This window comes from Taeniopygia guttata, chromosome 1, assembly GCF_048771995.1.
Source record: "Taeniopygia guttata chromosome 1, bTaeGut7.mat, whole genome shotgun sequence".
Lineage (NCBI taxonomy): Eukaryota > Metazoa > Chordata > Aves > Passeriformes > Estrildidae > Taeniopygia > Taeniopygia guttata.
This window is the reverse complement of record NC_133024.1, coordinates 90,982,861-90,998,126: the sequence shown is the minus strand read 5'-3', so window position 1 is coordinate 90,998,126 and position 15,266 is coordinate 90,982,861. Positions and strand designations below refer to the sequence as shown.

Sequence of the window (15,266 nt, the reverse complement as noted above, 5' to 3'; positions counted from 1 at the left end):
TAGCTTCTTCAATAACAAAAACAATGTTATTGAGTGCACCCTCAGCAAATTTGTAGATGACATAAAGCTGAACAGTGCAGTTGACACAACAGAAGGATTGAATGCCATTCAGAGGGACCTGGACAAACCTGAGCAATTGGCCCGCGAGATCCTTCTGAAGTTCAAGTCAAAGTGCAAAGTGCTGTGCCCAAGTTGGGGAAATTCCAGACATGAGCACAGACTGGGAGATGAACTCAGGTTGCGCAGAGAAATTGTGGATGCTCCATTCCTGGAAGAGTTCAAGGTCAGGTTGGATGGACAGCCTGGTTTAGGCTGGGTGGGTAGGTTGGAACTAGATCATCTTTAAGGTCCCTTTCAAATTAAGCCATAGCAAGCAGAATGAGGACAGAGAACAGCACAAGGTTAAAACAAACAAACAAACAAACCAAACACACACCATAAAAGTAAAATAAAGATGATATACCTGTAAAAGTATTGATTTTAAAAAACCAGCTGGTTTTTGGTAAGAAAATCTCTCAGAAACTTCAGAGGCAAATTTTGCAGTTTGGTACAGGAGATTAGCTGAGAGGACCATAAGTCTCCATCCTGGAGTTCACATTTCTTAGAATCTGGACTCTAGAAGTAAGTCACACGACTCTCAGCTGCATCAGTCTCAGGTGTTCCTTCCCTTGGCCCTCTTGCAATCATTAATTCTGGACATCTGTTGTCCCAGGGGTTCCTCAGGACAACTTCACTACAGGAAAGATCTGTTTGCCTTGTGAGTGTCTTCTGTATTTCAAAACATTAAGACTTAATCATAGTCAACTGCCTCATTAACTTGCATGAAGCACAGCTGTCCCCAAGGGTCTCCCTTGAGTCAGGGAAAACCTTGGGTAGATCATCTAAAGCTGATCAATCTGGAATGTCAGTTGCATTCTCAGTATTGTGATAGCAACAGTTAGCATTACAGTGTGTTTACTAGTGTCTAATCATCAGAATCAGAGAAATGAGATGTATAAATTGGTGTGCATTTGCTATTGGTTAATAAAAGGTTCAGAAGTTCCATGGTTAGGCTGGCTATTAGACTGTTTGTGGTGAATTTAAGTACACTGTAAGACTGCACAATCAACATCTGGAGAAAAGGTGAGCAGTTTTAGAAGCCTTGCTGAATGCCAAGATGAAACTTCTTGTGTATTACTTTCAGGATTCCCAGTTTGCCCTGGGGTATTCATCTCTGTTGCTGGACAGAAGTGCCTCTTTGCCTGTCTTTAAAATCTTTCAATGTATTTCTGCTGAAATATGATTAAGATAGCCACTGGTATTTCCCTCATTTGTATGAACAGTTTGAAAGCCAAACCAAAAAAGGTAACTATTAGATGAACCAGGAACTCTGTAGTTTTGGATTACACGATCATTATTAGCAGACAAATCACATATTTGAATTTATCTTTGGAGGTCAGGATAGACAACCCAAATACTTTTGGTAGATGGAAGAAGGTCTATCTTTCTGGTCTTAAGGATTTATTATTAAACATATTCATCTCTGGTGAATTTTATACTGTATTGTAATTTCATATTTTCCAGATGGTAGCTATACACTTCAGATTCACTCCTCATAATTCTGCCAGATATTTTGTTTTCTTTATCCTTCTGTACTGGCTGTAAGCCCCTGCCTGTGACATCTTAAGAAGGAATTTTATCAGTTATACTAAAGACCTTACAGATATTTTGTTTTATATTTTCTATGTTCTTAACCTCCTTTAGGGTCTGGCTTCATGACTTGGTTTCAGGTAACCATACCATAACCATAACTCACACTGAGTAAAAATTTATTGCTCTGAAATCAGCCATTTCTGAATTTTTTTGGATGGAAATGGTTAACATACTGCAAGCACAGTAATAGTGCTTGCCCCATTAAGTTCAGCCTATCCAAAGCGCTGGTGAAAATCTAAAGCCAAGAAAACTTTTCCCCTTTCCAGCTATTGTTTAGAACTTGCTGTTGACAGCCCTTTCTAGATTTGAAAAAATACTCACTTTTCTTGGTTTCATTCCACTGACCATACAATTAACCTACTTGGATAGTGTCTTTTTTTTTGATTAATAACTTCTTATTTTATCTCTGCAAAGCATAATTGTATTTAATTTCACAGTGTTGGTGGGATTTCCCTTGAAGATATTCTGAATTTTTGAAGTCTGTCCAGAGGCAGGAAGGACTTGTCTTTACACATGTATTACATTATAAATATTCTCCCTGTGCCCTTTATTTTGGTATGAACTTCTGTGGGCCTCCCAGACTCTTCAGTTTTGAAGTAGCATTTCAGTTTTCACTATAATTTTCTCTTGTCCTTCTAAAAGAAGCTGGAATTCTTTTTTGTACAGTAAAGGTAAGCATCCACTCCCAAACCCATTTTTAACTGTTCTGTTAGCAAATTATTAATATATATGTGAGATCTGTACATTACATAAATCTGATGTCTCCTGTGCTTTTTACAGCCTACCCAGGTTTGGCTTATTACAATATTAGACACTTCAGAATAAACTGTATTTCAGATGCAATAAATTATATCCTTGGCTAGGGATAAGGCTCATAAACAGTTAATTCTAAATTTACACAGTTATTTAAAGGAGTAGATGTCTTCCTAGCATTAATAATTCTGCCCAACATTTAAGATAAAACCAAGTTTTTAAACACAGTATGGATAGCAATATTTAATTAAAAACCATAATGACAATGTCATATTTTTCCTTTTCAATAATTGTTTTAGTACTTGCTGTTGACAATCCTTTCCAGATTGGAAAATATACACATTTTTTATTTCGTTCTACTGACCATACAATTAACCTACTTGGATAGTGTCTGGTGTTGATTAATAACTTCTTATTTTATCACATGGATGAATAATTTTATATGTATAATTTTAATATGGACCAAATATAATTAACTATCTTTTATAATAATAGTGATCTTTTTTATATGTCAGCACTTAAAAGAGTATTTAGAATTTCAAGACTTCTTTTTACAGCCCTTAATAACTCATATTAAACCTGTTCACGCACAATGAAAAAGTCAGAAACTGATGATGATAATAATCTAAACTCTTACTTTAAGAGCCAGTAGAAAAACTCCTTTTTATCTTTCATGCTTCAAGTATTTATTTCAAAATGGGTTTAAGAAACTTTTACATTGTCACTAGTCTAAATTAAGAAAGGAGTCCTTGAGCAATTGATTTATTTCACAATAAAACAGCTGTAGAAATAGATTCACATATTATTATCAAAAATTGGTAAAATAAAATTCTTTACCATTGATGTAGGATTAAGAAGCAGGCATTATTTATTTGGGCAAATGCACAGGGGATATCCACTGAAATTGTGCATGCTGACTATAGAAAACCTACTGTTTATATATCGTATTTTACATAAGGAACGTCTAAATAAATTTTAAGTATGAAGAATTATGTTTTTTTCCCACACAATGACTGCTGCAAAAGGAAGTTCAGCACCTTTTGGCTATTACCATGTAAAATCTGCGTCTTTGAAAACTAGTTTTGAAGTAATTCTGGGGTAGGGTGATATCAGGAATGGGCCCACAATAATGGCAGCCAATCTGTGGTAACACCCTTTTCTTTGCCTTTCTAGGAAAAAGAATCAACACTAGTGTTCAAACATATGTCTGCCAGCTCAATGTACAGACATAAAACATCCTCTCTGAAAATGTAACATTGGTGATAACCTTGAAAACAGTTGTTCAGGCCATTTGGAACTAAACACTGGTAAAAAAGTGTCATCAAAAAGCATTCCAAAATTTCTTGTTTCAGAACCAGTTATTTGTATTCTTTTAAAAAGAGCCAATTCATTATTAACAAATTTAAAAATTGTTTTCACTTACAGAGTCAAAGCTGGGCCTGCTACTGGGTAGATGAGTTTGATACTACTGCCAGGGGCTAGGACATGGAGTCTAAGTGATGGGAAACAGTAGTGGCATTAGTCATGAGACAGGCACATAGTCAAAAGAAATGGTGATGTAATGGACTAACTCCTTCTACCCAAATTGTAGACCCTGTCTCAATCACTTCTGCTTGGAGAGCTCATGCCAGTGCATTGTTGAGGTGAAATTGGAATATCTGTCTAATACTCAGGGTAAACTCTAGTCTAATAGTATCATTACGAATCATCATGACAGGCACCTCTCATACACGATTAGGTGTGTCAAGTCTATGTATATTACACTGGATTAAAATGCATACCCTATATTACTAATAAAGATACCAATTAGTAACATGTATATGGGTATTATAGTGTAGGGCTGACTAAATAAATATGCAGGCTGGGTGCACATCTGGAATTTAAAAAATGAAAGGACTGATGATGCTGAGAACGTCAGAAAAAGTCAGCATCTCAAAACCCCAAAGTACAGAATCCTGGAAATTTTCTCAAAGTTGAGTGAGACGTGTAGACCAGAAATTGCTTCCAGGCCAGAGAGAGATTAAAGTTGGCTAAAGATATGTGAGTTAAAAACTCACAAAAGAGTTTTTCTTTAAAAGAGATGTTGGAAGGAAAGTTGAGGAGGACAGTCTTAGGGTAGCACAAGAGATTTTTAGAGGTAACATTTGAAGAAAGCTGATGAGGGAAAATAGGAGATAAGCCTTACAGAACAAGTCTGTTGCAGGGAGGCTTGTGGATTTTGAGAGAATTTGATGGTGGTAGATAAAAATGTAGAAAGTCAACAATAAGCCACAAGGACTTCTCCCAGTGGTGCTCTACTGCTCCAGGCTTATACACATACAACCATGAAGGAAGTCAATCTGTGCTAATGAGGGACTGTCACTATTCATACCATGCCTAGAAAGAGAACAAAATGTTGGACCAAAGTAGGTCATTTAGACTTGTCATCAATTAGAACTGAGGAACTGCCACCGCAAACCTTACTAGTCAAGTCTAAAGTGAACTTGAAAGTTTAAGCCATAGGAAAGGAGATTCACACAGAGGAGTCATCCATGATTTCTATTGATACACCATTTTCCAATTGACTGCCTTGTCCTAGTCAAACTTTTTTTTATGAAGAACTTCCTTGGGATTTCAAATGCCTCTTTTCCAAATAACAGTAGCAGCTCCAGATCTCTGCTGAGTGTGCTAAGGAAGGTGGCCCTGCTGCTCCTGCCTGCCATGCCAACCCTGCAGCTGGCTCTTCTAAAGCAGCAAAGGAGCTACTTGGAGACCAGAGTGGGACCTCTCATTGTTAGAATGCTTTGCCATTCTCTGAACGTTTCCAATATTTATTGTATTTAACTTACTCTGGCTGTGATTACTGAGAACATGGAGAAATGAAGCAAGATGAATAGGTGGTAGGAATATTATGGTAGGAATATTATGAAGTAATTTTCTCTTTTGTGTCAGGGGAATGTGAGTTTTACTCAAGGAGTTTTTTGTCAACCAAGGCAGTGACAGCAACAAAATCTAAATGAGCCTTTCTTCAACCTTTCTTTTTTCACATCTTTGAAATAACTGTTTTTTTCAGTTTTGAGGAACATCACTGTTCTAAGAGAATGAAGAGGGAATTGGTTCCCACTTCTAACCAGTTCCCAGTTTCTGCTTCCCCTGCCCAGCCACCATCAGACTTTTCCTCTAAAGATCCCAAAGACTATTCTGAAAATAGGGTTTCATCTTGAAACAAAAATATGGGTCTATATAAGGAGAAAGTAATAAGTGAAGATTGGTTGATATTTTTATTTCCTTTTAAGTGCCTAGTATCCAATAGATTTTTTTGTGCCCTATGTTTCCTCCTTGGACTCATTTTTGGAAATTAGCTTCTAGCCCAATATTTATGGTTAGATAGCTGCCCTATGTGCAGCTATCCAGTATGAGGGCTTTCTTCCCACTGCTTCTGAAGAAAGTTGAAATGCTCAAACACTCTTTGACATTCAGTGCTGAAGAAATGTATAGTGTCCTATGTCAAGACAGAATACAGCAGATGAGCAGCCTGCTTAAGTCATAAGTGAGCTTGCATGCAATAGAGTAGATGCACTAGGACTGCTTAATAGCAAATTTTAATACGTTACATGAGAGGACAAATAAATACTTTTTGTATACAACATTTTTGGTATTGCTACATTTAACTAATTGAGTCTGTACTTTAGCACTGCTGCCTATGTGGTGAGGAGGCATTTACAGAGAATCATAGAAGAGTTTGTGTTGGAAGAGACCTTCAAAGGCCTTCTACTCTAAATCCCCTGCAATGCACAGGGATATATTTAACTTGATCAGGTTTCTCTGAGTGTGTTCAGCCTGGCCTTTATGCTTACAGGGATGCGGCATCCACCACCTCACCGAGAAACTAGTTCCAGTGTTTCACCACTAGATTTGAAAAAAAATTACGGCATATTATTTAGGCTCATAAAAGAACCTAAATCCTCTTTTTGTTTAAAAACTTGACCCGACTTCTTTGCCTGTCACTGCTAAAAAGTTTGTCCCCATCTTTTTTATAAGCCCATTTTAGGTACCGGTAGGCTGTTATAAGGTCTTTCTGGAGCCTTCTATTCTCCAGGTGAATAATCCAAACTCTCTCAGCTTGTCTTCACAGAAGAGATGCTCCAACCTTCTGATTGTATTTGTGGCCTGCTCCAAAAGGTTCACAGAGTTCCTGTGCTGGGGTTCTCAGAGCTGGATGCAGCACTGCAGGTGGGGTCTCAACAGAGAAAGGGAGAAGGATCCTCTCCCTCACCCTCTTGGCCACGCTGCTTTGGATGCAGCCCAGGACACAGCTGGCCTCCTGTGCAAGTGCACGTTGCCAGCTCAGATCCAGCTTTTCATTTACCAGCACCCTCAAATCTTTGTTGGCAGGGCTGCCCTCAATCCCTTCATCCCCAGGCTGTATTGATACTTTATTACTGATTTTCTTTTTGCTATTCTTTACTTAGTAACTCCCAGTTTCTGGGGGAGGAATGGGAGAGTGGAAGAGATGGCAGCAAAAAAGGCCATTTGTCCTGTGGGAGCTTGTTAATGACTCATAGAAATGTGTGCTCTTATTGGGAAAAAGTGCTTTACCTGTAGTTAATCCTACAGAAATGTGGGGTGAAGTCCCAAGACTGCAATACTTATTTTACATAAAACATCAGGTTGCTCCTTAAATAGCAGTCCCAGAAGCACAAGGCACTTTATTATCCATTAAGTTACTTAGCATCCACTATATTTTTTTAAAAGTTATTTTCCCAAGAGGAATTCCTAATATATGGTATTCCAGCACAGAGGAAAAAGAGCAAAGTATCTACAGCAAACAATCTTCTGCCAAATTTAATTCATATAATTTAGGAAGTCTCACAGTCAGCAGCAGGAGTGCTGACAGATCCATACACCTCTCTAAATCTAATATCTCTTCTGGACCTCTGGATGGACAATATGGCAGGTTGTTTTTTTGTTTGGTTTTTTGTTTGTTTGTTTGTTTTTATGAGAAGGGGAAATACTTATGTCTGTGTTTTCCCAGAATACTTCTACAGGCAGGGTTTTTCTGTGTTGGTTTAGAGTGGGCAACTCTAGAGGCAGGCAGGTATACCAGAGGGGCAGGTGGTCAGTGGAGAACAGAAGGCAGACCTGGGACACTGTGACATATTTTAGGCAGTGCAGAATCTCTGTGGAGAATCATACTAGATACCTAATACAAATGAAGGGATCTAGTACTAGATTATTTACCTCAAAAACATATCTTCCAGTTACTACTGAAAAAAAAAAAAAAGATAGGTGGAGAAGTGGTTATTCACATTCCCTCAGATGTCTACCAGACGTTATTACTTTCTGGAGATATCATATTTGGCTGAAATGAGCCCTCTGCTCTGATTTGCCAGGCTTCCTGTAGACACACAAGTCTGGTTGCTCAAAAGTGGAGAAATATATTTTCACAAGATTTCTTCTTCTAAGGCAGAGGTGAGCTCAAAATTCTTATATTTTCCATGATGAGGCAAACAGTCTAACATGATGAACAAAATATGAAGGGTGATAAATTCTGGAAAGTAAGAGAATTAGTTATTGATTGTAATGGAGACATAGCGAGAAGAGTCTGAGCTTTACAAAATGAATTTAATAAAGAGGAAAAGAAAAGCTTCTTCTAAAAGGAGAAGGCGAACCTTAAGAAAACTGCTTACTCAGGATCTTGTTATGAACTTGAAGTTAATACCATCACTAACAGCCTCTGGAGAAATACTTTTTTTTCATTACTATTAATTTTAATTGATACTATTTAAATTTTAATTAAATTACCACTTCCCTAACTCTGCTGGCTTTCAGTTGTCAAAATCACCAGTATGCCCAGATTTGCTTTAGCTAATAAAGTGATAATGTATTACAACAGGCACACAATAACTGTCTTTCAAGACCTGCTCCAAATTGTATGAAGTTCAAAGATAAAGTTGCATTTGACCAAAATATGGATTAATTTTCTGGGTTTTGTTGTTGCTATTGTCAAAAAAAAATATTTCTTCAGCAAAATTTCTTAATATGAAAAACAGGGTTCTGCTGCTACAGAAAGGTATTAGTAAAAGTTCATGGTAGCCAAAGCATGCTGTTCTGATTGATAATCTCCTTTTAATCTTTCCTATGCCCCTTTCCTGTCAAACTGGCTGGTGCATAAAGGTTTGTGCCTCTGTCTCCCTTTAAACTGTTACAAACTCTATCAAGAGACATCTTAAAAATCCCTTCAATGATGATGGAGAGTTAGCTGTCTACTTATTTCAGTTCTCTGGGAAAACAAGACAAACATTAAAAGAAGCAAGTCTCTGAATTAAGGGAATGAACTTTTGGGAGTAGGAGTGGTCTAACTGTTAATCTGTTTATGCACAATTCAGAGATTTGTATACCCTTTTCAAAGATCATGCCTGTAAAACTGATGTCAAGGCAGCAAAGCAAGATGTTACTGTGCTGTTAATACTCAATCAGCAGATTTCAGTCAACCTTAATTTTAAATCTCTTCTTTTGAAGCTTTGTGGAATGCAGCATTATCAGAGCACTAATCCATGGCGAGAATGTTGTTCTGTTTGTCCCAATAGGAATTATCATATTAAAAAACAAAACAAAAAAAAGGCAGAACAAAGCACTTCAGCAACTATCCTAAACACTCTCAATTAAGTGAGGCTGCCATGGCAAGCATGACAGGGAGGCTTTTGCCCTCCTTATTTTATTAATGGTTAGAGTTTGAAATTACTCAGTTTAGCACAGCCCATTTCCTTTCAGGTTCATTTCTTCATGATGCTACAGGAAGAATAACTTCCAGCTTCCAACCACCCACAGAAGGTGCATTGCCGTGCATCTGGTTTATGTGCTTTCTGTACACAGTGGCTGGTTATGTATTATTCACCAACATAGTAACTACAAAGAAAGATAGTTGCCATGTTTGATAGACTAATTTTAAAGGGGTTTTATTAGCAAACAAGTATTAGAAATAAAGCAGAAAAATGCCCAAATTTGGTTTCAGCATCTCCCCCTTTCCCAGGAAGGAGCTACTTGCCTCTTCAACAAGATTTCAAATGAATTGAAAATTCCTTTAGAACTGACAGCCCAAGTGTAAGAATGATAAACGGCTTTGGCCTTGATGATTTTTATTAAGCACTAAATGTCACATTTAACCTGCATTACTGAAAGCAATTACCCATGTATCAACAGTCAAGCAGTGCAGAGCTAGACGCCTGAAGCAGTAGCATTATGCTCCATCTGGGAATAAGGATTTTCAATTAGAAGGCAAATAGCTAGAGAGGGGATCAAGTCCTCCAGTGGCTCCCAAAGGAGGTCTATGAGAAGCAAAGTCTTCATATCCAAGTAATCGCAGGCAATGTCAACAGAGCATTCCAAACCATCTGCTGCCGGAGTAGCGTTTACTTTATCAAATCTCAATATTTACAGAACACTGATCAGCTCATGGGACCAGGATGGCTCACTGCCAGGGTGTTCTGGGAAATTCATTTTAAGGTGTGTTTCAGTAGGCTAATTAATTTACAAGCACCTGTTTCATCACTGGGAGCTGTTAGCACACCAGATGAGCAGCAGCAGGGGAAAGGGACTTTTTATGCTAGCTAAATTGATTTCAATTGATGTTCATTTACTGATGGCACAGTTGTAATTTAATGTGAGCATGGCCTAAAGTCTTTTTGTTTATTAATGTGTAAGCCAGTTTAGATAGTTTATTATTTACAAATATACTTTGACTTCAGGAGACCTGTGAGATTTTTAAAGTTAAATTAAGCATGCACCTTTCTGCAAGAAATATTGTATATATATATATATATATATATATATATTTATTTATATAAAACGTATACATACTATTCAATTTTGGTTATTTGTGGGATTTTTTCAAATTCTATGTTGGTAAAAAAAAAAACAAACAATAAACAAAACAACCAGCTTTTTCTGTTAAAGACGGACCTAACTCTGTTGGTGCATTATTCAGAAAGTGTCTGTGAAGGAAACATCATGTTGTAAACCTTTTTGGATCTAGCACTGGTAATCATGCCACCTAATTTCAAACTGCTCTGATGTGCTAGACATTGAGGTTCCTAACTTCTGTCTCAGATACCTCCATCAACAAAGGAATGAGAATAACTTATTACACTACGCCTTGACATCAGGGAGTCAATTTAGAATTAATTAATTCATGTTTGAATGTCATTTTGCAAATGGAAAGTTCAGGATAGCCTAGTTGAGATGTGACAAGTGGCACGGAGGAGTGATTTATAAAGGTAAATTAATCTTTTTTGTTTCGTAAGTATGTTGTTTGGAGTCATGGTTATTTTCCTGTCTAGTTGCAGATTTTCCACAATCTCTGTGTACCACCCCAGTAACAGCCAAGAGGTACATTATGTAGAAGTGCCTTTTTCCAAGTTAGTTGGAGTTTTGGACAGAGTATTTTCATAGAAAACTACTCAAATCATAGTGAAGACACAGAGTGAGTTGCAGACTTTATTTTGCTAAAATTTTAGAGTGATGGGTTTGAGAAAATAAATCAGAGAGTAACTTGAGAAGAACTTGAATTTAAACATCTGGATAAAATTTAAGAGGCTTGGAACGTTATGGAACTCTTAAACTGCCTCTTTATCTTTCAACAGGTCTTTGTCATTCAGGTCTCATTTGGTAAAATCACAATAATATTAGCTGCCCCACCAGCCTTCTTTAGTGTCTTTACACTAGGCATTGGTGACTGTGCTTGGCATGTGCTGTTACAGCAGTTTGCAACTTACTGCTCCAGTATAATTTGGCTCCTCTTGACACTGCAGTAATAGAAAGAGGCAATTATGATAATTTTTTTGATGGTAATGTCAAGATAACCCAACTGAATTCATATTGGCTTAGTCTTATACAGTACAATTACTGTCCTTTTGAATTGTTGGTCTAGATGTTCTTTACATTGTGGGTGTATGGTGCCTGTATGAGATGGCAAAACAAGGAGAAAGCATGAATAACTCAGATGGAAGCTCATCTTAAATAGATTTACACTAGAAATAAATAATATAATTTTTCTCATTTTGATAATTATCTAGTCATGAAATATTTACAGGGGGCTAATGGATTGTAAGTCTTTAGATCAAAACTATTTATATCTCTCATGCCTTTGCTTGGCTTCAGTAATGAAGACTCTGATGAGGAAATCCTGTGGTCTATTGTGTGCTGAAGATAGAACAAGTGTATTTGTTTTCTGTTTGCTTTAAACTTCAGGTCCACGCTTCCCTGGTAAATTTTAGACTACTTCAATGAGCAACAAAAATTATTTTTAAAAATAATTATTCTTGCATTATGTTATATAGTGGCCTGTAGATATGTAGAAGCTTGAATCAGGTTCTGTTATGGGAACTTTGAAGGTCCATGTATAGGAAAAACATTTGAAACTACTTTTCTAGTTAATTAATGGTGAGATTTTGCTTTGAAATTAATTAAACAATTTTGTATTTCATACCTTAGAAAGAAGGAAAAAGAGCCTGGGTCTCCTTTCTGTCCTTCTAGTTAGAAGGTGCTCCAAGGAGTGCCCTGAGGCACTCCTTGAGTGACCATGGCATTTCACAGGACAGGCTTGTCCTTGGACATGCACAGGCACATTCCTCTGTGTCAGGAATCTCACTTGGGGTCTTTCAGGATAGTCACAGACATTTGTTTGCCACTGGCTAAATTGCACAGACTGCCACAGACATCTAGAATATGCACCCAAAGGATGAAAATATTGCTGTCTACAAACATGCAACACTGCTGCAGTATTCATTTTTTCTTTAGGACTACATAACTGTTATATGGTGAAGGAAGTTTTCTTTCAGTGTAAAATGTTCTCATTTGTTTTAAATTTGCTCCTTCCATGGTCCTGAACTGAGATACTCCATATCTCTGGATTCAGTTTGACACAAAAGAACTTATTTGCACTTGATTTCCATTACCTAGTGGGATTTTTCTAAGAGTCTTGTTTAAGCATGGAGGTCTTATAAGTTAGTTTGTTTACATATTGTTGGTGGAACAATATAATGGATTGGAAATGCTTCCAGAAAGATGGAAACCTTTTTATGAGCATCAATAGCTTTCAACCTTATGATTATGCCATAGCCATGATCTTATCCAGTTTCTCAAGTAAAGAGCAGTGTGTTGGGATTTATTTGTCCTTTTCTTATCTTTGTGAGCAGAGAAGGGAATTTGCTGAGTTGTTTTTGTTGTTTTTGTGAGATGGTGTGGTGGTTTGGGTTCCATTTGGGTTTTATTTTTTGAAACACATGTCATTGTTCTTTCTCATCTTAGGCTGTTTGTGTGCAGTAATAATGGGGTCTTAGGAGTATCCCTCACGTGGAAAATGAAGGAAATTTAGTAATGCCATAGGACTCAGAGGGTTCTTAAGTTTGCTGAAGATCTGAGGTACGGATAGCTGAACATGCTCATAAATTTGTTGCTTATAGTGTGTTGAACTAGTGTTTGGATTTGTGCAAAACAGAAGATGTCACATTTCAAGGAACTACTGTAGTCTAATTCATTTGCTTTCAACATTGTGCACATTTTATTTTGAATTTCAAAGGACACATTCATCAAAAATTTTAACATTCCAAGGATGAGAATGTGACTCTTTAAAAATAAGAAAGCTGTAGTTTTTTCAAGACAGCTGGGATTTGATTTGACTTCTTAAATCAGAAAAAAAACACCTTTGAAGAGGAAATGGCTAATGGGACACATTATCAACATATTAAAAGACTGGTCTGCAGTCCTAAATATATAGTAGTGGTCATTGTAAAGTCAGTTGTTCATACTTAAAATCAGCCTTTCTTTCCAGATCCTTCCCAGTTCAGTGAGAAAGAATTATTTATTCTGCAATAATATTTTTTTCCATATTTTAATCAGTGCAGTGATGGATATTTTGCATTTGAAAGAAATTTCAGCAGAGATGTATTTCGGGCAAATTGAGATAGAGCAAATTGTGACTTTTTAGGATCATTTTGGTATATCTTAGGTCTTCAGAACAAGATGAAATTATTTTCATGCACAAAGAGAGTAGCACCAATCATTTAACATGCACATAAATACCAAGAGAGTAAAATCCTGAACTCTCTGAAGTCAATGGCAAAATGTTTCACTGAATCTAAAATTTTACTCAGTAAGTGTTGAGAAAAGTTATCAAATTTTCTTCTGCAGTATTTATCTTGAAATAATGTTTTGAATGTGGTACAGAGACTGCAGAGAATAATGTGGTCAGCCAGCCTGGAGTTGCTAGCCAGCAATTCACAATGGCAGAGAAGCATTGTGAATTGCACTTACAGTGCATGTTACAAGAAGTGACAACTACATAGCAGAAAATAGACTGGAAATACTATTAATTCTCCCAAAACCTGATGGTACCCTACCACTACAACCATGGATTTGTGCCAGGTATTTTTTGACAAGCAGGTCAGCCTGATGATTCCCCTGCACTCTTGTGGTGTTTTATGGTTATTTGTTTGCATGCAGTGGGACACATCTTTATTTGCTAGTTGAAACTCAAGAAATGTTTCAAATGCTGCATGTTTAGCACAGCCAATTAAAAAATGTAGGAACAAACTTCTGTGTTTGTTCAGTTTTGCTGTTTATTGTAGTGGAGCTCAGTTCCTTGCAATGCAGAAAATACATACTCACCTCTTAAATCCTGGACTTTGTGTGGTCATAGACTTGTTCAAAGAGAAGTCACTAAATAGCTTTAATTACTACATATGGAAGTCTGGCTTCATTCTCCCTTGAGACCTAGAGGTGAAAGAATGTATATTTAACTTTTAGCAGAGTCTGTAATCTGTTCACTCCCCATTGTTTGCTCCTGCGTTCTGCTTCAGCACCCTTTCACAGCCTGGCTTCCACAGTGCTCTCTCAAGGGTGATTCAGCTTACTGTAATTTTATTGCTGGTAGTTCTGATTTATTTAATGGGATTTGTTTTACTTTGCAATATTTCTTTAAGCTCTGATCTGTTGTAGGATAAAAATGTTATTATGACAGTGTTAGCGTCTCTGTAAATTACAGTGCCTTGAGGATTGCGTTCTGAGACTGCATGTAAACACTTTACAGAGCTAATAACATAGATAACATATGTAAAGCTTGAAAAATATTTAAATAGGGCACATTTGAAGGAATAAAACAATCAAAAGGCTTTTTGGGGGATAATGCAGATTACACTGAATTGTTTAGACTCAATGTACAGCTCTTAAAACATAACCCATGTACCATCATCTATTTTCCCTTTTCTTCCTGCTTACCTACAATTTATTTGAACTATTCTAATATGTTTCCAGCAGAATTCCTTTACAGTAATTGACGAGATCTCTGCGATAATGTCTTTGGAACAATAACCTTTCATTTAATGCAACAATCATGAGTCATTTTTGTTAACAGGCTCACCTAGAAGAAAAACTAAAATTCTACAAAAGTGAAAACAAACAAGCTAGTTAGCCTTTTAGGCAGAAATGTACCACCTTCTCTGCTGGCAGTAATATTGCCTCAATGTTTTTGTCGACTCCAAATGGGCTGTTTTAATCCCTTTGCAAGGAAAACAGCCACAAGGTTGCAGTTGGTAGTATGAGTTACAGAACTGAATTCCTCAGAAGTTACTACTAACATAATATTTTCAGTATTAGACTTTGTTTGGAAACTGAAATACTACCCCAATCTTTGATCACTCAATGATCTTGGAGGTCTTTAGTAACCTTAATGATTACGTGATTCTCTGATCCTAATGTAAAGGTAATTTTCCTGAGGAATTAATTCTGAAGTTAATGTTGTTACTTGTTTGAGTAAATGACTCTCCCTCCAGGTGCCAGCACCG

The 15,266-nt window shown here is 36.9% G+C and overlaps 1 long non-coding RNA gene across 3 annotated transcripts in view; it reads left to right on the top strand.

Annotated features, from left to right (window-relative positions):
- The window catches only part of LOC140684733 (uncharacterized), a 436,917-nt gene that overhangs the window by 76,396 nt on the left and 345,255 nt on the right, over positions 1–15,266 (top strand). The gene's annotated exons all lie outside the window — the stretch shown is intronic.